Source organism: Vanacampus margaritifer, chromosome 2 (assembly GCF_051991255.1).
Source record: "Vanacampus margaritifer isolate UIUO_Vmar chromosome 2, RoL_Vmar_1.0, whole genome shotgun sequence".
In the NCBI taxonomy this organism is placed as follows: domain Eukaryota; kingdom Metazoa; phylum Chordata; class Actinopteri; order Syngnathiformes; family Syngnathidae; genus Vanacampus; species Vanacampus margaritifer.
This window is the reverse complement of record NC_135433.1, coordinates 2,953,701-2,976,049: the sequence shown is the minus strand read 5'-3', so window position 1 is coordinate 2,976,049 and position 22,349 is coordinate 2,953,701. Positions and strand designations below refer to the sequence as shown.

The 22,349-nt window shown below is 44.0% G+C and overlaps 1 protein-coding gene across 1 annotated transcript in view; it reads right to left on the bottom strand.

Moving 5' to 3' along the window:
- The window catches only part of gpsm2 (G protein signaling modulator 2), a 94,574-nt gene that overhangs the window by 64,488 nt on the left and 7,737 nt on the right, over nt 1-22,349 (bottom strand). The gene's annotated exons all lie outside the window — the stretch shown is intronic.

Here is a 22,349-nt window from a genome sequence, read left to right as displayed (position 1 = left end):
GTTACTTCCCGACTGGAGTCTTTGATGTAGACAGGCTCTTGCCCTCTGAACCCTATTAGATTTTACGACAGGATGACCTGATGAACAGAAACGCTGATAGTATTTTTAACATCCTCTTCCGACGAGTCAACAGAAACTTTTTAGCCCACTCCTTTGTTACGAAAAGAGAGAGGACAGAGTTCAAACAGAGATCAAAGAAATCATTATCACATCCTCAATACATCTGGTGATTGAGTTAACATAGTAATATCTATTTCTACACATGTATAACTAAATTCAAAACAGTTAAGATATAAATTGAAACAGTTAAATGTCAACAGTATCATTTCAATCTCACTGTCAAACCTTCAACCGTTTTTCTTTTCTTAGTACCGTGTGCGCCGGTGGATGTCAACCCCACTTTGTCCTGCAGCACCAACGATTTAACGGTCAGCTGGAGAAATTCTTCTTGGCCACTAAACTACAGCGTCATGGCCACTCCCCTTTTTGGAAACATGACATCAGCCACCTGCCAGACGGACAACACTGAATGTAGTCTGAGTGGCCTTCACTGTGGACACACTTACAATGTGTCTGTAAAAGGTTGCTTTGGAGATTGCCCGGGACCATATAGCATCCCACAAACCATCATGACAGGTATTAGAATGTATGATTTTAGGAGTTAAATGATTCTGCTAAATGAACGCGTTTGAATGAGCATCATAAAAATAAATGCTGTTTTTGTCTCTCCAGCTCCATGTGCACCTCCGAGCTTGGAAGCAATGGTAGACTGTAGCACAAACTCCATTTGGGCTTCTTGGAATGCTTCTTTGGGGGCTACCACCTATACGGCGACGACGACAGGACCAAACGACTTTGCGGAAACCTGCTTGACATCGGACCTCACGTGTTCTTTTAGTAATCTACAGTGTGCAACGCAATACAGTATCAACGTCACAGCTCATGACGACTACTGCGCCAGCACATGCGCTCATATGACAATCACCACCGGTACTTGCTAAAATTGCCATATTTAAAGCTCATCATTTGACAGAAACAACGTTTATCCTTCTGGCACCTGTTCCGCCAGGACCGTGCGACCCGGTCAATGTGACCGCCGTCCTCCAGTGTGGCTCTGACGCAGCCATGGTATCATGGCGTGCCAGCGTCGGGGCCACAGAGTATCACGTTTTGGCGTACGGCTCACAGCATCAAACATCCTGCTGCAGCACGTCAACTTCCTGTCAGTTGAATGGACTGCAATGTGGAGCGATGTACAACCTGACTGTGCTAGCTGAGGACAGCGCATGCAACAGCACAGGAGGCTCACAAACGATGTTGATGACAGGTAGTGAACATTTTTTCAACTACGTTTTCAGCGAGTAGTAGCGCAGCATAGCATTTTGGCTTTTGTCTTCATATTGAAGTCTTGTTAAGCTTTCTCATCATATATAGACGCCTTCCCAGTCTATTTGTTACAGTTTACTAGCGCCGTTCCAATAATGGATCTTCAATGATTCCATCGATTACTTGGGTAATCAGCTATAACTATGCACAACTATTTATTGGGAGTTCATGCTTTGCTCCCCATCAAGGCGAGTTGAGTTGTAGGTGGCAAAAGGGAGATGCTGGGGAATAAATACAGTAGGCTTTACACTCTATTGCATACACCAGGGCTCTGGAACCATATGTGGTTTCCTGTGGATCTCTAAAAAAAAAATTGTATAAACTTTTTTTGAACCCCCCCCCCCCCCAAAAAAAATTACATAAATAATATTTAAATGGTTAATGATTAAGATAAAAATTATAATAATTAAATATTCAAAAAAGGTCACCGTTCAAGTTGTCAGATAAAGAGACGCAAAAGGTAGATGAAAGAGTTATTACAATTAAAAATTAACTAAAAATGTTTTTAAAAAAAGTGACCATAAAATGGCCAAAAAGGAAATGGAAAAGCAGAAAATTACCATATGTCAGAATTTGATAGCGTAAAAGGCAGATTTTTTTCTTCTTCAAAAAATAGCCATAACGCGTCCAAAAGAAAGGCAGGAAATTACTTTTTTTTTTTTTTTTTTCAGGAAAGCTCAGTATTGTTCATTCGATTTGACATCATCATTGCTCTCCTTTTTTTAAAACAAACAAACAAATCAATTAAAAAATTAAATTACATATACATATATATATATACATATACACACATATATATATATATATATATTTTTTTTTTTTGGGGGATGTGGGTGAGTATGTGTGTGTGTGTGTGTGTGTGTGCGTGCGAGCGTGTGTGTATTCATCAGTTCACCTAAAGCCCATTAAAAAAAATCCCATACTAATAATATAATATAATAATAAATTGCCAAATGCAGAAACATCAATGTAAGTTATCACGATGTAGTGGCTCTCGCTAACAGACAGAATTAAGTAACCGGAATTAGGTTAAAAAATTCTATATACGTAGACCATGTTTCTATAAATTTTGATATTTGGTTTTTATTTGAGGCAGATATTTTTTCCATTAAAATGTGATTTATGAGGAGGTTAGACCATTGGTCGATATTCAGAGTTTGTTTATTTTTCCAGTTAACAAGAATTGTTTTTTTTAGCGATAGTAAGGGCTACAAGTGTAGATTGAAATTGTTTATGTGGTAAGTCAGTTGTTGTAGGAAATTACTATGTGTCCTCTAATTTGTCAGAAATGTCAGCAATTTGACAGAAAATCTAAAAATTCATGGAAAACGAAGCATAATTTAAAAAAAATATATATATATATGCAGTATATAAAAATTAAAAAAGGAAAATAAAAGGTAGAAGAAAAATTAATGTCAAAGTATTGTATTTTGCATATTTTTCTGTTATGGTGCAGCTCCAATTAGTTATTGGGCTCTCAGTACTTTAGACTAAGACTAACACACGTTTCCTTCATCAAAAATGTTTAAATGTTTTGCGGCAGATTTTTTTTTTGCTATTTATTTGGCCTAAAATGGCTCTTTTGACATGAAAGGTTGCTGACCCCTGGCATACACAAACACATTTTGCCGGGCATCCATGGCATTCACATTAGTCTTCTCACGATTATCCCGTTTTGTGTTTCAGTGTCCTGAAACAGGGCATCTGTGGAATATACTGTAAACGTATCCTAACCGTTATATATATATATTTAAAAAAAAAATCAATTTTATCTCTTTTCCAGCTCCATGCTCAGCATACATTGAGAAGAGCACCCAAACTTGTGGCACTAATTCTTCCTATGTGTCGTGGATGCCAGTGGCCGATGCCACAGGTTACATAGTTACTGCAACAGCCACAAGCAGCCACTCGGTTTCCTGCAGCTCACCGACTCCAATGTGCACGCTAACAGATTTAGAGTGTGGTGAGACCTACACAGCCACTATTGTGGCTCAGGGAAGTCATTGTGACAGTCCACCTGGACCGAGCGCTAACATTACCACCGGTAGGTGCATTGCTGAGGTCCATCTAACGGTGCTTTATGCAGCTTGTATTCACCTTGTTATTTCTCGTTTTTATTTACAGCTCCCTGCCCTCCAGAGGTCATTTCCAAACAGTATATGTGTGGCGATAACACAGCCGTGCTCAATTGGAGTGACACTGTTGGACGTCTCAGTTTCCAAGCTGAAATAACCGGATATGGCTACCTGGACACCTGCAGGACTACAAATACTAGTTGTGTAGTCCATGATCTTCCTTGCGGCATGGATCTTAATGTTACTGTGCAGGCTGAGGGAGAACACTGCAACAGCACCCCTAGTGTCTGTCAATCACTCCAAACAGGTAAGTGTACAATATCAATCACTAATTCGATTTTTAAAAGCAACTACTGCACCCAAGGAAAAAGCAATCAAACACAAGGCTTGACTGACAATGTATCAGTTGTTCCTCTTGTGCAAATTTGGCGGCCACACCTTGGACTTCAGGAACTTTGCTGAAACATTTGCGCTTTCTTGTGTATTGTCTACAAATATACAGATTATTGGACCTTTGTGACATTCCTTTAGCCATCTAGTAACCTTACTCTTTAAAGCAAATGGTCAGGATTCCAAAGGAAGAAAGCTCTCAAGATCCAAGTAAATATGCCACGGAGGAGGCGGGACTTCCGACTTCTGGGTTCCACACCTCAGCGCTGTTTCCGGTTGCTGTTTGCGACGTCACGTGTGCGCTGCGTCCCAGTTCTTGCGCTTGTGCCCTTGTGCACCTCGGTTGCTTGTTCCCTTCGACGGGTGCGAGTGTGTAGTGTGTCTGCCTCAGTTGTTCGAAGCATTTCAGAGAACTAAGACGCTCGGCGGGAGCGTACGGTTGGGGGGCGCAGGGGTGGGGGTGCGATCGTTAGAACGCGGACGAAACCCGGAGGTCGGAAGTCTGTGCCATCTACCCCATTGATTGTATCAGAGAATAAGGCACAAGTATCACTTGGGTTTTAGATCGTAAAGGTGCACTACAACAGCGGTAAGTATTCATAAACCTGTTTATACTGGAGATGACCCCCCCCCGGGAGCCAAAAAGGCCGTCCTGTCTCTGGTGGAACCTAGGGGGTAGAACTGTCATGTTGACTGGAGATACATGACGACCAAGTCAATTATGGACTTCTTTAGGGAGCATAGATCCTTGTTTTGTGGGAAACACTACTTCACTTTTATATTTTTATGCAGGATCGTGAGTGACCGGCGGCAACAATGAATACACAGAGACTGATATACTGTGCTAGAATAATTGTGTCCTTTATTCCCCGCAAACAGCAATCAACACACTTCAACGCTAAGCAGTATAATATAATCCAATCAGCGCTTACCCTGACACTAGACCGGAGAGCCGACGGTCCGGGTAGAGCGGGCTGCTTAACGGCTGGGCGAACGTACGCTTCCCTCAGCTGACTCTACCCAAACCGCGCGCCGCTCCGTCTTTTATTCTTTAACACGTAGGGATGAGCGTGAGAAGCCGGACTGGCCAAGCCCTCTCCCGGGCACCCTCCCTATGAGTCGTATCCTGCTTCGAAAACATGTCTTCGAAATAGGAAGGACTGCAGGTGTCCTGCCTCGAAAACATGTTTTTGAAACAGGGAGGACTGCAGTATGAACAAGGCATTCAACTTAAGAGTTCCCAGGCTCGATTCCGCCCTTGTGCTTTACAACAGTTCAGAACAACAACATATCCTTATATAAGAGGTTACATGAGGACATATCAAACCATGGTTATTTTTCCATGAGTTGCGTCATTTTGGACAACTAGCCTAACCCAAAAAAGTCAATCTGATCAACTGAAGAAAGCTGTGTCGAGAAGTTCCACTTCATAGCGACTCATCCGGAGAACCTCTGAGACAGATATGTTCAAATCAAGCAAAAAAAAACAAGATGGGGACAGAGAGGATTGAGTGTATATTTATTGTTCTTGTCATGTTCTCATTTCTTTCCAGCCCCGTGCGCCCCAGTCAACGTTAGTGCCACACTGGTGTGTTTCAATCACTCAGCACTGGTGTCATGGGTGGGAAGCTACAGTGCTGTAGAATACACAGTGACGTCTACCGGCCAAGACGGACACACACACCAATGTCATTCCAACACCACTTACTGTCAAATTTCACACATCCACTGCGGAGAAACATATAACATCACCGTAACGCCACACTCTGAGTCGTGCGCTGGAATGCGGAGTGAAGTCTACAGCTTCAGAGCAGGTGCACGACGATCATCAGCATCACAACCGGCTGCATTTAAAAGAAAGACTAAATTCATTTGTTTTGATCCTCTTCCTCCAGGCCTTTGCTCTCCCAGTAATGTCAACGTGTCTCCACCGTGCGAGGACAACAATACAGTGTATTGGTCGAGTGTAACCGGGGCTGAGATGTACATCGCCACGGCTACAGCCGATGATCAACACACACACAATTGCAGCTCCGATGTTTCTACCTCATGTCAGTTCACTGACCTTCACTGTGGGCAAAACTATTCTGTCACCGTGGTGACCGTGGACCGGGGTTGCCAGAGCGAGCCAAGCACAGCTGTGGAAGTGATGACTGGTTTGTTGAGCAGCTGCCCGGATATTTTTAACGCACTCATGCATGATAAACTAACTTCCCTTCTGTATCAAACCAGCTCTGTGTCCACCAACTAACTTGGCGGGCGAGGTTGCCTGTGACACCAATGCAGTGACCGTCTCATGGGACCAGAATCCAGTGCCAGGGATTTCTTACGTCCTGAAATACGAGAAGCTCTCTGGCACACTTTCTCCTTCATCGTGGACGACCACAAACACCTCACACACTTTCACCGACCTACAGTGTGGACAGCGATATGCCTTCTACATTGCCTTCCTGCATGCGGATTGCTACAGTAGCTACAGTCCTTCCATGGAATTAAGTACAGGTATGATAGTAAATAAATAGCAACAAAAGAAAAATACACACACAAGTCTCCCCCAGGGATTATCTGGCGCAGTTTTGATGGTCAGTTAACTAGTTCACTAATCTTACACCCCAAAAATGTATATTCTCTTCGGATAGCCTGCTGTATTTCTTTTCCGACACATTAAACATGGAATTGATCAGCTGGACATTCAACTCAATCGACAATATTTTCTCGACGAGAGCGCAGCGGGGTACTGTTGGAATTTATTTCTATATTAATATAAACTCAAGTTAATAATCTGACTCCAATTTGTGACCTTACCAAACTATCACCCATCCAACAATAGCATGCTCGTTCTGCAATAGAAAGGTATCAGGAAGCCGGCATTTTCACACACGAGTGGATTTATTCCTAACACTCAAATCTAATACAAAACAGCTGGGGTCCCGGGTCCCTATCAATACAATTCTATACGTCTCTGTCTCAAGCAGCCGACGTAGTCTCATCCGAGTTGCCCCAGTGAATAGTTATACTACACAGTATTTAAATGACACAGAAACAAAGGCATCCTGACATTATTCTATTGGCTACGTGTTTTCTGCAGTTTAACTTTAGCTTGCTTTTCATTGGCCGATCTTCATCCGCAGCGTCCCTGGGTGGCTTCTCCTGTTTTGTACTTTTCCGCCCCGGTGTAAAACAAATGTGGTTTACAACATACTTTGACCTTATCGCGGCTCTGCATCTCCCCTTGCAATTAGCATCCTTTGTTCTGCAACATTCCATTCCTGCAACCCCCACGTGCATCACACACATCCTGTATTTCACCCCCACTCACACAAACTCTTATATTCCTTTAGTACCTTCGTACGCCTCAGGGACATTTTCTGTTGGGTACACCTTGGGACTCCTGGGAGGAGTGGAGAATGGTGCGCCTTCCCGTTGAGGATGTGGAAGACAGATCCATTATTGGAATCCTGACAACAGGTTTTCTGCGTATGGGAGGTGACGGGGTTCCCGACTTATCGGAAAATTCAACCATCCGACACAGCTACATTGGTAGAGTTCAAGCTGCCGGTCTTTCTGGATGGTGTGGGGTGAGCGATCAGCACTCAGACTCATGCGACGAGCAAACTCACTTGCAAGATTGATGCGATATTCCAGTTCCTTCGCAAAATAGCTTCCACTGAGGAGAAGTTGGCATCTCGTCTTGAGCAAAGTGATTGCTAATTTGTCTAATTGAAGCATTACTATTCGTCTCAGCTAAGCCACTCAAGGTCAGAACAAATTGTTGTCGGTCTGCTCCCAAAACATCTGTTATCTGGACTTTTCTCCTGGATGAAGAACTGCGGCTGGACACCAATGCTCGGTGTTTGGGCATGAGCAATGACAACAAAGTTTCATGAAATCATTCATGAACTCTTCTTACCCAAATTGTACACACACTGACAAATTCTGAAACACACACCAAAACAGAAGGCGCCATTAAACCCTGCAATAAGCCAATCACAAGTTTCAACGGAATATTTTCTTTCTATGTGTCAGCTCCTTGCCAGCCTACAAACTTCAAGGCTCACGTGGACTGTGGGATGAACAAAGGCAACTTCTCCTGGGATGAAAGCAATGGAGCCGCTTTTTACACAGTGGAGGTGACAGGGGACCACGGCCATGTGGCATCCTGCGCGTCCAACGACACTTCTTGCGCCGTCGAACTCCACTGCGGCCGCTCATACTCGGCCTCACTGGTGGCGTCCACCGAGAGCTGCAACAGCACTGAACATGCCGACATTTACTTTGATTCCGGTAAGGACAGACTCCATGATTTCAGTCGACATTTATTGCCCTGTTAGGTCACCTGCCCTTTTACTTACTGTACCTCAAACAAGACGAAAGAGGATCAAGCCTTGCCATCTGTTGCCCCAAAAATGTGAGCTAAGAGCAGCGTCTTATGTTGCCATTTAAAAAAAAAAAAATGCATTTGTTTTGGCAGGCATTGTTTAATCTTCTAATAAAGTTTAGGATCTTTACAGTATTTTGAAGCACCTTGTAAGATCTTTTCTGTGAGAGACTGACAGGACAGCACAAAATAGGACAGGACCTGATTGACACCCACTTCTCACAGTCCTCTCACCGTCTAAAAAGCTGAATATTTGGTACTCCAGTACCTTAGCCAGCTCAGATAGACTCACCAAGTGCTGGATAAGCAGTATATAAAATGGATAGATAACTCCTCTGTTCAACCTTTTCTCCTGTAGCTCCCTGTCTCCCAGAAGACGTTCTAGCTGTAATGGACTGTTACACCAATGTGATGAATGTGACTTGGTCAGAGACCCCCGGCACAGACAACTATACGGCCTGGGCCATCAGCTTAGCAGGACACAGAACTTCCTGCAACTCCACATCCAACAATTGTGTCATCCTTGACCTTTATTGTGGCCACGCCTACGAGGTGGTGGTCACCTCGTCCTCCGTATACTGTGAAATCGTTGCTGGTTCTGACTACAAGGTCCAAGCTGGTGAGACTTACGTTTAGAAACCAGAAAAAAAAGTCTTGTTTGTGATGATTAATGAGTCTATGTCTTGGTTTGTGAAACCGCATGTAGCTCCATGTAAACCAGAGAACGTCACAGGAGATCTTAACTGCAGCTCCAACATCATGACGGTGATGTGGGATCAAGTCAGCTCACTGGCTCAAAACTTCACTGTAGAAGCCACATCCGCTTCAGGTGTTAACGCCACTTGTGAAACCAGTGCGGGGCACTGCTCATTCTTGGACCTGAGCTGTGGTGAACTCTACACTTTCACGGTGATGGGTCACACCAACGTCTGCATGAGCGAGATGAGCTACCCCACAGAGAAGCTAACTAGTACGCCTTCTCGAAATTCCTCTCACATTTTGCAGTTTGTTTTTTTCTCTGTACATTTGCCATTTTGTTTTTCCCTCTTGCTCTCTAGCTCCATGTCCCCCTGGCGAGGTGTCCGCAGTGATAAACTGTACCACCCAAAAAGCTGTGGTCAGCTGGGGTACCGCTGCTGCAGCTACAGCTTACAGCGTCCATGCAAGCTCCACCGACGGACGCAACTCCTCCTGCAGTGACATGGGAATGTCATGTGAACTTAACAACCTGGTCTGCGGACAGAACTACTCCGTTTTGGTGGAATCAATGCATACTGGGTGTGCTGGTCCGACTACTACTCCAGTCTTGCTCACTACAGGTCAGCAAAATTAAGTACATCAACACATATGGCCAGATCTGTTAGTTAAAATTACACACACTCACACACCCGCATACAAAATAAAAATTAATTAAAAAAAAAGAAGAAAAAAAAAAGAAAAGAAAAAAAAAGAGAGCAACGATGATGACATGTCAAATCGGTCAAATTAACGAATGAACTGAGCTCTCCAGAAGAAGAAAAAAAATAAAGAAAAAAAATGAAAGAAAAAAATTAGGAATGCACGATAATATCGGTGGCTGATAATTATCGGCAATTATCGACCAATTTGATGTCAAACAGATAAACCAGATAATAGAGAAATCCGCCGATAATAGACATGCCACGTTGGTCCATCTGTTGTGGTTCAAGTTGTGCCCAACTGCGCAACCCCTTCCCCTCTCCTATGGTGGTGTTGCATATTTGTGACGTCATAATGCGCACAACGGACCTTGTGTTGACAGAAGATGATGCACCAACATGGCCGTCGCCAGTGTGGGCTTTCTTTTCTGTGTCGCATTTTTAAAACATGACTGTTTTGTTTTGGCAAACTCATAATGAGTTACTGGTTGTCTTTGAAGCAGAGATATCAATAAAATGCTGCTTGATGCGATACGGTACGATACGATATACGATACGATATACTTTTATTTTCCCCGTGGGGAACTTTTTCCTGGACTCCGTCCAACACACAACATTGCACCATATATCTTATTGCACTGAGTTAATGTCGGTTGTTAAGCAGTTTGATGGATGTCGGCAAGAATGAGTTCTTGTAGCGGTTCAGCCTGGTTCTGGGGGCCCTGCCGGAAGGCAGTAGCTGGAACTCATGATGCAGGATGTGAGTCGGGTCAGTAACAATTTTCTGTGCCAGTCTGGTGACGGACGGCTCATAAAGCATCTGTAGGGAAGGATGATTCCTGACCCCCATGATCTTCATGGCAGTCCGCACCAGACCGGCAATCTGTGACCTTGACTGCACAGTCAGGTTGCCGTACCAGGCCGCAATGCCGTATCTGATGATACTTTCCAATGCAGCCCGGTAGAACAACAGCATGATCCTCTGCTCCACTCCATAGACCCTCAGTCTGCGTAGGAAATAGAGACGCTGTTGGAGTTTGGAGCAGAGACTTTACACAAAGCTTCAATGTAGTTGTGCACGTTAGATGGCATTTTGCTGTAACTTCTCTTTCTCTTCAGTACCCTGCGCTCCAGCGCTCACCTACGTCAACTACAGTCTAAATGATACCCAGGTGATGTGGAGTGCATCCGATGGAGCAAGTTCCTACTCGGTGTGGGCTAGAAATGATCAAGGCTGGGCAGTCACATGTACCAGCACAGGAACCAGCTGCCATCTGAGTGGCCTGCAATGCGGGCAGATGTACAACATTACTGTAACGGCACACAACCAAGCTTGTGACAGTTTCACCTCTGATTCTTGGCGGCTTATGACAGGTGGGTCACAGCATCAGGAATGGGTATATGTGATAATCTGGTCACGGTTACGAAATTCCATGTGCATTAACTGTATTTCAGAACCATGCCCGCCTACCAATGTTTTGGCCAATGTGGAGTGTGGTCAACTTGGAGTGACTATTTACTGGGACCAGAGTGCTCTGGCTCAAGGTTACGTGGCCTATGTTTACACCCATGACGGACACTACGTTGTAATGTGTGAGGCAGAGGCTGCAGGCACAAACTGTGCTGCCTCAGGACTTACGTGTGGCTACCAATATATTGTGTGGGTCGTAGCCTTGGGAGAGGAGCACAATAGCTCTGACAGCATGATGGTCATGTTTGCATCAGGTACAGACATGCATAACCCCCCCCAAAAAATTAACATTTTAAAATTTCAACTCCATACTTTATAGCTTACATTGATACAACTCTGCTATATGAAAACATGGTTGTTCTTAAATCTGCAGAGCCTTGCCAACCAGGCAGCATTGAAGCCGTTTTGGACTGTGAGATCAAATCCGCCATCGTATCCTGGCTACCTGCCTTTGGAGCCGTGTCTTACATGGCTGAACTAACTGCCTCTTCGGGCCACATGACAACATGCAGCAGCAACCAGACCTACTGTCTACTCGCATATCTGCAGTGTGGCGAGGAATACGCCGTCACTGTGACGAGTGTGGGAGACAACTGCAACAGCACTGACCTAATGTCGGGATACCTCACCACAGGTAGGGTGTGACCCATTAAATGTTACACAGGTGTTGTCATAGCAACCTGCAGCTCTGGAGCCACATGTGGCACTTTAGTCCCTCCCCTGTGGCTCTCTAAGAAAATTAGTAGAAAATAATTTGATTTTTACATATTTATTTATATTTTTGGGATAAAATATTCTTCAAATGAATTAATGATTTAGATGAAAATAATCATAATTAAATATTCAGAAAGTCCAAATTTTTAAGTTGTCAGAAAAAGAAAGACGAAAGGTAGATGAAAAATTACCTAAATATGTCCAAAAAGTGACCATAAAATGTCCCCCCAAAAAAAGGAAGAGAAAAAGCAGAAATTTACCATAAAATGTCCATGAAATTGCCAAAAATGTCAGAGAATGAGCAAAGTGCACATCTACTGCACGGTGCATTATGGGTAGCGGCGTGGTGCTTTGTGGCTAGGTCATTGAAAATAAATAATTGATTAAGACAACAATCAAAAAGTAATTTTAAAATGTCCAAAAACACAAGAAGATATCCCGAAAATTACCATAAAATGTTCAAAGAATTGCTAAAAATGTCAGAAAATTGATGGCAAAAAAAGTAGGAAAAAATGTCCAAAAATAGCCATAAAAAAAGGAAGGAGAGGCAGAAAAATAATATATATAATTTCCAAAAATGTCAGAAATTTGACAAAGGCAGAAGTCTAAAAATGTATGAAAAACAAAGTATTGCCCAAAAAAGATAAAGGTAGAAGAAAATCTCAAAGTATTGGATGTTGCATATTTTTAAAGGTTGCTGACCCCTGTGTCAAAGGTAAAACTGCTTTCATAATTTGAAACTCTCCATTTGCAGAGTCATGTATCCCGATGAATCTCTCCATCCACTTCAGTCCAAGCCGAGCTCATGTCACGTGGGGTGCGACAAGAGGTGCAGGATCTTACTGTGTCAAGGCCGTGACAGACCAAGGTCTGACTGCCACCTGTAACACCACCGGCACCCAATGCAACGTTACCGGCTTGCAGTGCAGTCAGATCTACAACGTCACCGTGGCTGCCAAAAATGACGTCTGCAACCACACAGCAACATCTGAACCGTACCGACTCATGACAGGTTGGTCAGCCAAACTGAAATGACGATAGTGACCAAGACTTGCCACTGGGGACATACTCAGTCTTTTGGCGGCCCAAGGCAAACCCAGTCAAGGTATTGACTGTGTGATTTAATTGTCATTTCAGAACCATGCCCACCAACCAACATTCAGGTCAATGTGGACTGTGAGCAGCTCGCAGTGGTTGTTTCCTGGGAGCCGAGTGAGCTTGCTGTGGGTTACGTCGCTTATGTTTACGACCACTACTACTACGACCCATACTACACTTTGACGTGTGAGGCTGAGGACACAGACACCAGCTGTGGTGTCTCAGGACTTATGTGTGGCTCCCACTATGACGCGTGGGTTGTAGCCTTGGGAGAGTACTACAATAGCTCCTACAGCACAATGGTCACGTTCACATCAGGTACAGACTTAAATACTAAATTGTGGACATGAATTTAATAGAATCTGTGACCCCAACCCCCCCCCCCCCCCCCCAAAAAAAATATTGACAACAAATCACAGCTCAGCTTCAGAAAACAGGTGAGCTGTCATTGGGCCCTGAGCAACTGTGATGTCATCTTCAGTCGACAGCAAGTAGCAAAATGGCCGCCCTCTGAGATGGATAAAAATGGCTAGATTTTGCGGCATAACTCATTTTCCACAAATGTAACATTAATTAGAATGTCATGTTAAGACTAGCAGCACGGTGGCTGACTGGTTAGCACGTCCGCCTCCCAGTGCAGAGGACGTGAGATCGAGTCCGGGCTTCGGCCTTCCTGGGTGGAGTTTGCATGTTCTCCCCGTGCTTGCGTGGGTTTTCACCGGGTACTCCGGTTTCCTCCCACATTCCAAAAACATGCATGGCAGGTTAATTGAACACTCCAAATTGTCCATAGGTGTGATTGTGAGTGTGGCTGTTTGTCTCTGTGTGCCCTGCGATTGGCTGGCAACCAGTTCAGGGTGTACCCCGCCTACTGCCCGAAGCCAGCTGGGATAGGCTCCAGCACCCCCCTGCAACCCTTGTGAGGAAAAGCGGCCAAGAAAATGGATGGATGGATGGATGTTAAGACTAGAGAGGTCAAATATAACGAACTATTGTCAAGAAATATTTAAGGTTGACTTCCCCTTTAACTCATTCAAACCCCAAAACGTGTAAATACGTTTTTAATACTTTGCCCTTCACTCCCAAAAACGTATTTATATTTTTTTATTATTATTTTTTTTAATACAAAAGCATACAGAAGGCTTTGATGCAGCTTCTGGTATGAAGAGGTGGCTTAAAGCAATGGTAGTTATTACAAAAAAAAGGCCAGCGGGTGGAAGAGAGAAGAGATCAGCCAGACAGACCCATGTTGCAACCAGCTTCGAATATCGATGAAACTTAGCGCAATTCTAATGCTAATTGCTGCAAAACGTCAAATCTGTTGCTTTAGTGAAAATGGCTGCGAGTGAATGAGTTAATTAACGCCATTCATGAAAAGTCACAATAATAAATCAAATTTGTATTGCCCTTTTCCTAAACATCAAAAAAACGCTCAGTTGGGTCAGCAAATCAAGCCCACCCTCTCTAGAAATGGTAAGGTGGAGAGACATTGGTATTACAGTATATGTGCTTCATTTGCTTACCCAGATGTCCAAGTTGTACAAACGGCATGATATGAAAACGCACAAACTTGTATTTTAGAGCAGTGGAACAGTTCTCTTTTGAAGGGGCTCATCCCAAAACCCTCTAGTAAACTCCAGAACGGATAATAGAAAGAAAATGAATGGATGGACTTCACACAACACAAAAACATTTTCATTCTCTCTTCTCAGCTCCATGTCTGCCCATCGACATAAATGTCGAAGTCGACTGTTACTCTGATGGGATTGCGAGGGCATCCTGGAGCACTCCTCTTTACGGCACGGCAAACATGTCCCTGACAGCCAGTGCAAGCAATCACTTTCACTGCCAAGCTGAGCAAAACAATGTGTTGAGCACGTGCAACCTGACGGGTTTAAGTTGCGGTGAAACCTACAACCTGAGCCTCACTGCCAGCAACTACCAGTGCAACATCACGTCACAAATGCCATCGAACTTCACCACACGTGGGTTTGCCAACGATGTGTTTTCCAACCTCACATATCCAAAGTTTGTCTGATAACTGAACACATCGATTCCACAGGTCCATGCCAACCTCAGTATGTGGGTGTTGACCTGCCGTGTGGCTCTGACACAGCTGTCCTCTCCTGGGACGAGAGGCCCGAAGTGGAACTTCACATGGCAAGCGCTGTCTCGAGCTCAGGAGGGGAGGAGCATTGGTGTAACGCCACAGGTTCTTCCTGTGCATTCCCAGCCCTTTCCTGTGGGAAGATGTACAACTTCTCCGTCAAGGCGCTGAGTCGTGGCTGCTGTAGCCAAGTTAGTGACTCTGTGTACATTCAAACAGGTATGCAAAATGTTGCTCACTAAAATGACGACTGTCATTCAGGAATTTGGCATCGCAACAATCTGTAGTTTGATTTGTGTAAAACAGGGGGTCTGCAACCTGCGGGTGAGGAGCCACATGTGACTCTTTATTCAGGGATGTGATTTGACCAAAGTGAAATTATCTGAAAATTTAGCCGGGGTCTGGGGGCCGCTGGCACCCAGCTAGGTCCAGGGTTTTCTGTGCTTTTAAGTACTTTCAATGCACTCCCATGACAAAGAAATAGACAAAACAACAGCATAAATTTCCAATGTATATTGAACTATCCCATATAAAATGGCAGTTTTAGTCAACTCCAAATCAGTCACATTCAAAAACATTGGACTGTCTTTGCTTTTAAAAACTATCACTGAGAATATCATCATATCTAACTAATGTGATTACTAAGTTAACACAGAAATAATGTTGAAGAGTTCAAATTTCATGAACAAATAATTGTATCATGACCAAATGAAAAGTAACTCATATTAGAGCATACCACAAATGTCTTTGTTATAGCAGAAGATGTTATCTGTCGGAGTCATGTGCATACACAATGAACTACAAAAAAAAAAAATAATAAAAAAAAATTTTTTTTTGGGGGGGGGGGATAAAAAAAGCGGAATTCTGCGAATTAGCGGAAAAATCACATCCCTGTTTATTCCATCTCCTATGCCTACCGGTTGGAGCTCTAAAAAAAAACTAGTAGAAAATATATATAATATAATATATATATTTATTAGGGGTGCACCGATGCATCGGCCCCGATTTCCTTCATTTTGGAAGATCGGCCGATCCCTTAAAAATAAACTGATCTTTTCCACCAATCTCATCTCCCCCTCCTCAGAGGTCTGAAAAAGTCAGCCACTGTCCTGTTCTGCTGAGATGACTAATAGGATTTTCATTTTTATTTGAGAGAACTACTTCATGTGCAGTTAAAACAACCCATTTGTATTATTTCACCGCTATTGTTCAATGTCCGTCCGTCCGTCTTCTTCCGCTTATCCGGGGTCGGGTCGCGGGGGCAGCAGCTTTAGCAGGGAAGCCTAGACTTCCCTCTCCCCAGCCACTTCACCCAGCTCCTCCGACGGGATCCCAAGGCATTCCCAGGCCAGCCGAGAGACGTAGTCTCTCCAGGGTGTCCTGGGTCGTCCCCGGGGCCTCCCGCCGGTAGGACATGCCCGGAACACCTCCCCATTGTTCAATGTTTTCCAATAAAACAAGATTGGAACACTGAAGCTATAGGTTGTTTGTAATGAAAATCGGCAGGTCAGACTTCTTAAAAGATCGATGATTGGCCAGACAATTGTGATCAGAAAATGTATTTTTTAAAATACAAATTAAAAAAACTAAATGAAAACATTTAAAAAGTAACTATAAAATGTCCAAAGACAAAAGAAGAAATCCGGAAAATTACCATAAAATGTCCACGCCAAAAATGTCAGAAAATTGCTGCCAAAAAGTAAAAAAAAAAAATCAACATAAATTTAACAGAGACAGAAAAGTCGGGGGTGTTGAAGAGAAGTATGGAAATTACACACACACACAAAAAAAACTAAAGACGAAAGGTAGAAGAAAATGAATGTCAAAGTATTGGATGCTGCATTCTTTTGTGTTGTGGTGCATTTCTAATTAGCTGTTGGGCCCTTAATACATTAGACTAACACTAACACAATGGGTTTCTTTCATCACAATCTTCAAATATTTTGCGGCTCCAGACTCAATTTGAGTTATTTATTTGGCCTAAAATGGCCCTTTTGTTAGGAAAGTTTGCTGACCCCTGGTATAGAACTATGGTATTCATAAATGGGAAATCCAGGTCTACAATGGCAAAACCCTTAGACAGTTGTTTCTCCTCAACCGCTATGGAAACGGGCTCATTTACTTGCCAATTGAGTAGCACCTGTGTCTAAAGCCCTGTACGTGGTTTTACGATCTCTGGAACTACATTACATCCTACTGAGAGATGGTTGTGATATTTGGGCTTCCTTAGTTACCAACAAAAGAATGTGTCTGGATCTCAATAAATGAAGCATTTCACGTGCCAATCTTTTGTCACGGCTTCTCTTTCCTCATCTAAGAGCCTTGCCAGCCTGTGATTGTGTCGGCTCAGTCGCCCTGTCAGAGCGAGGAGCTGCAGCTTTCCTGGGATCCTGCTCGCGGTGTGCAGTTTTACCTCGTCACGGCCACAGGAAGTCTGGGCTACGTGGAGAACTACAATACCACGCAGACCAGCCTGACTGCTTCTCTAGCATGTGGGCAGAACTACAGCGTCGTCGTGCAAGGACAAGGCAGCGAGTGCAACAGCGACCCGAGCAGCCCGGCCTTTGTCAAAACATGTAAGAACGATACAAATAACAAGTTGCATCCAAATTGTTGTTGTTTACATCCCTCGTCCCTCCACAGCTCCGTGCATCCCTCGTGACGTGACGACCCCTGATCAGTGCGGGGCGAACACGGCCGCAGTTTTTTGGGGGGCCAGTGATGGCGCCAAAACATACGCCGCAGAAGCCATTGGTCTGGATGGACACAGCCACTGGTGTCGCAGCAACCACAGCAACTGCACCTGGGACGACCTGCACTGCGGGGACGAGTACACCGTCCTGGTGATGGCCGAAGACGAAGACTGCACTAGTCTGCCCAGCAACAGCTCCGTCATCTACATGGGTATTTACATTAAGAAAGAACCAGACTTAACTAAACCCTACTCTGAGTCATCCTTTTCGATCTCTTCTTGTCTTTGGTCTTCCTCTTTGTCTCCTACGTGGCCGCTCATGTCTAGCATTTACACGTGTCCAAACTCTCAATAGGGACTCTCCTTCCGGTCTGTGTTGTCCATCTGAAGAAATCATGACTGATCCTTCCCCCTCCTGGTCACCCCAAAGAGAAACTTAGCACCTTCAACCCTGCCACCTCCAGCTCTGTCCACTGCTACCGTCTCCAAACCTTACAACATAGCTGGTCTCACTCGTATGAAATTTTACTTTTACTTGAAGGGAAATTCAACATTAAACATTTTTCGACAATAAAATGTTATATGTGACCTCACTAGTCTGAAAAGGGACCCCGTTTTCTCTATATTATTTATTTGGTTGTTACTAACATAAATATAAGATTGATTTTTCACAAATCATTTCCAGTTTAATACGTTTTGTAGAAACTTATTTGGACATACGCCGCCATTGTTATTTACGTCGGAACACATTCAGTGCGTAGTGACGTAGAATGGCGGCTCGCTCTCTGCCGAGCAATGTGAAACGTCTATAAAGAAAGCGTAGCGAGGATGTAACTGTAGCGTTCCTAAGAAAAAACATGCTCTCGTCATTCAGCAGACGCATTCAAGAGTTTGGATCGTCCCATTAGGAACGCGACGGGGGCTTACCTTGCTTTCTTTATAGGAGTTTCACATTGCTCGGCAGAGAGCCTGCCGCCATTCTACGTCACTATGCACGGAATGCATTACGACGTAAATAACAATGGCGGCGTATGTTCAAATAAAGTTTCTACAAAATATATTCAACTGGAAATGATTTTTGAAAAATGAATCTCATAGTTATGTTAGTAACAACCAAATAAATACTATAGAGCAAACTTGTCATTTCAGTCGGGTTCCTTTAAACATGACATTCTGATAAATATTTGGGGATTTATTTATTTTTTTATCCATCTCAGGTTGCGGCCATTTTGCCACTTGCTGTCGACTTAAGATGACATCACAGTTGCTCAGGCAACAACCAATCACAGCTCGCCTGTTTTCTGACTCTGTGCTGCGATTGGTTGTTACCTGAGGCCTGAGCAACTGTGGAGCCATTTTCACGCGAGAACAAGTGGCAAAATGGCCGCCTTCTGACACTGATGAAAAAAACGCTGGATTTTGCGACTTAACTCGTATTCCACTAACACAATATTAACCAGAATATCATATTTAGTGGGGCTGCATGGAACATATTATTGCTAAGAATTTTTTGGGGTTGTTGAATTCCAATTAAGCTTGTGGTTGTCTGTCACAGATCACCGCTGACACTTTCCTCTACCTGCCCCCATCCTGCTTGTACTCTTCACCTTTTCTTCCTCCCTCATCCCTCCCATTGCCCTGAACAGTATATTCCAAGTATGTGTAGTTGTGCACCTTCTTCACTTCTACTCTTTGTAATCGTACCATTCCACTCACTGGCCTCCTTTTCATTAACACTTGCTGGTTCTTGCTACTGTTGGAATGACACTCTTTGTCTTCCGCGTGTTCGTTGTTGTTCGGGTTGAGAGAATGTTGATTTTCTGAATACAGACTGGAGATCGGTGAACAGGTCCTTTGAAGGATTTATTTTACAGAATATTCTGGACGCAGCAAGTTTACAGACTGGCTGCAGTTCCTCTCCGCTCGTGTGTCTTTTTCAGCAGACTCATATCATTCTTATACTATCTTGAAAAAGTACTACAATGCCTCCTTTTCTGTTTTCAGAACCGTGTTTGCCCCAGAATGTCCTTGCCTCTGTGGACTGTGACATGAATGTCGTCTCGCTTAGCTGGAATGCCAGTGATGGAGCAACGGTGTACGTGGTCTCACTTGAGACAGGAGGGCAAAGTGTTACGCAAAGCACCAATGACACCGAAGTCTACTTATCGGACCTTACCTGTGGGAGAAACCACAGCCTCACAGTGACACCTCACAATCATTACTGCGTCGGCATGACCAGCGTAGCAACTTCCGTACAGACTAGTAAGTCAAATACCAACTTGACATAATCGCCAGGAACTGTGAGGTTACCTGAGTTCACGTCTTGTCTCTTAAGGGCCGTGCCCACCAGAGAAAGTCTACGCTATGCAGGACTGCTTTTCTGGTACTGCCATGGTCATGTGGCAAACCGGAAATGGGACGGACCACTACACTGTCAGCATGGACTCGGGCAACGGCGTCTCCCAAATCTGCATGTCATACTCTGGCGAATGCAACGTCTCCGGACTGACCTGCGGACAAAACTTCACCGTGTCCGTCACAGCGTCCAACCAGCAGTGCAACGTGACCGCCGCGGCACCTCACAGTGTGCAGTCAGGTGGGCGTTACAAGGTTTAGAGATGTTCAACAAAGAAAATTGCCCTTGAAGGTATTATTTGATTACTATATTAAATGTAATCTTTGCGTGTTCAAAAATAATTGAAAAATGAGATCTGATGAAGAAGCCTTCTTTGCAAAGAATTTATTTTAGGAGCTCCTAAAAGACACAAGAGAAAATGCTTACATTCGAAGGTGATGTTAAGCCTCGAGTGTGTCAATATGAAAACACACAGTCGCTTTAGAGATGAAAAAAGCATACTCCCCCTGAGGCTGGACAAAGGGTTAGTAATTATAATAGACAGACAAGTGATATACTGACATGTTTACTCCAGTTCCCCGTCCAAGCCGGAAATATATGATTAGACAGGTAATGCCATGAGACCTAGACTCCCTCAGACCCACAGTGTTATCTACATGAGAACTTGACTCACATCACATTGCTATCTCACCAGCTGGAAGGGAGTGAAAAAGTTCCAATATACTTCACAACAACATCATCACAGTTATATTCATTACAATGCACAGTTATATTTCCAATATATGTTTATAAGTAAATTCATAAACAGTAAAAATATAAATTGAAAATGTTAAATGTCTTCACACTCTAACTCTTAAGTGTGGCTATGGTACTGTTAGAAGACTATCTTTGTCTTCCGCGTGTTCGTTGTTGTTCGGGTAGAGAGAATGTTGATTTTCTGAATACAGACTGGAGATCGGTGAACAGGTCCTTCGAAGGATTTATTTTACAGAATATTCTGGACACAAGCAAGTTTACAGACAAATGGCTGCAGTCCTCTCGCAAGTGTGTCTTTTCAGCGGACTCATATCATTCTTATACTATCTTGAAAAAGTATTACAACTCCTCCTTTACCCCCAGCCAAGACAGACTTTTACAGCATTCAGTACACATTGACAGATGGTCTTTTGATGTGGAAATATAGTAGGTCTCAGACCTGACGTCACCTAGCATAATATAAGACTTACAAAGAAATCATATTAACACATTGGCTTCAACCCCAGACAAATGGTCTATTGTTGTGGAAATAGAGGAAGCTCTAAATAGACTAAATCTTAACAGTTATAACTAAATCTGGGCAGAAGACTCCCAACATACGAATATATTTGATCTCAACTATATATCTGTATACAGGAACCGAGACCTGCCCCAAATGTGAAAAAACACGAGTAGCCTGATTAACAAAACCAAATGTTGACAGTCTAAATTGTTACTCTACCCCTCTACAGTGCCGTGTATTCCCACGGACGTCTCCGTGGCGAAGGACTGCGCCAGCAACACTGCAGCCGTGTCCTGGTCTGCCAGCGACGGTGCGATGCAGTACTTAGTGACGGCCTCCTGTTACTATGGCAACGTCAGCTACCAGACCTTTGACCTCAACTATAGTCTGGATGATCTCATGTGTAGCGACCGATACTCCATTCAAGTGGTGGCAATGGACGACAGCTGCTCTAGTGTTCCCAGTCAAGTTCTGGCATTTGATTCAGGTGAGGGGCTCATGCAAAGACCAGCTTTCCATCTTTTCCGTTCCGTCTTTAATTCCGCTTATCCGGGGTCGTGTCGCGGGGGCAGCAGCTTTAGCAGGGAAGCCCAGACTTCCCTCTCCATAGCCACTTCAGCCAGCTCATCCGACGGGATCCCAAGGCGTTCCCAGGCCAGCCGAGAGACGTAGTCTCTCCAGCGTGTCCTGGGTCGTCCCCGGGGCCTCCCGCCGGTAGGACATGCCCGGAACACCTCCCCTTGGAGGCGTCCAGGAGGCATCCGAACCAGATGCCCGAGCCACCTCAACTGGTTCCTCTCAACGTCAGAGACCAGCATGCTATAAATTGATAGCATTGTTAGCATGGCACACGGACACCAATTCTTAACATCTCAACTATAGATGATAATTCCCTGGCTGCGATCCCCGATCTTTAAAAAGTTTGACCTACGGATCCCATACACGAGGTTCAATCTTGTTTTATTGTAAAACATTGAATACAAACAGGTTGTTTAAACTGCACATGGAACTGTTCTCTGAAATGAAA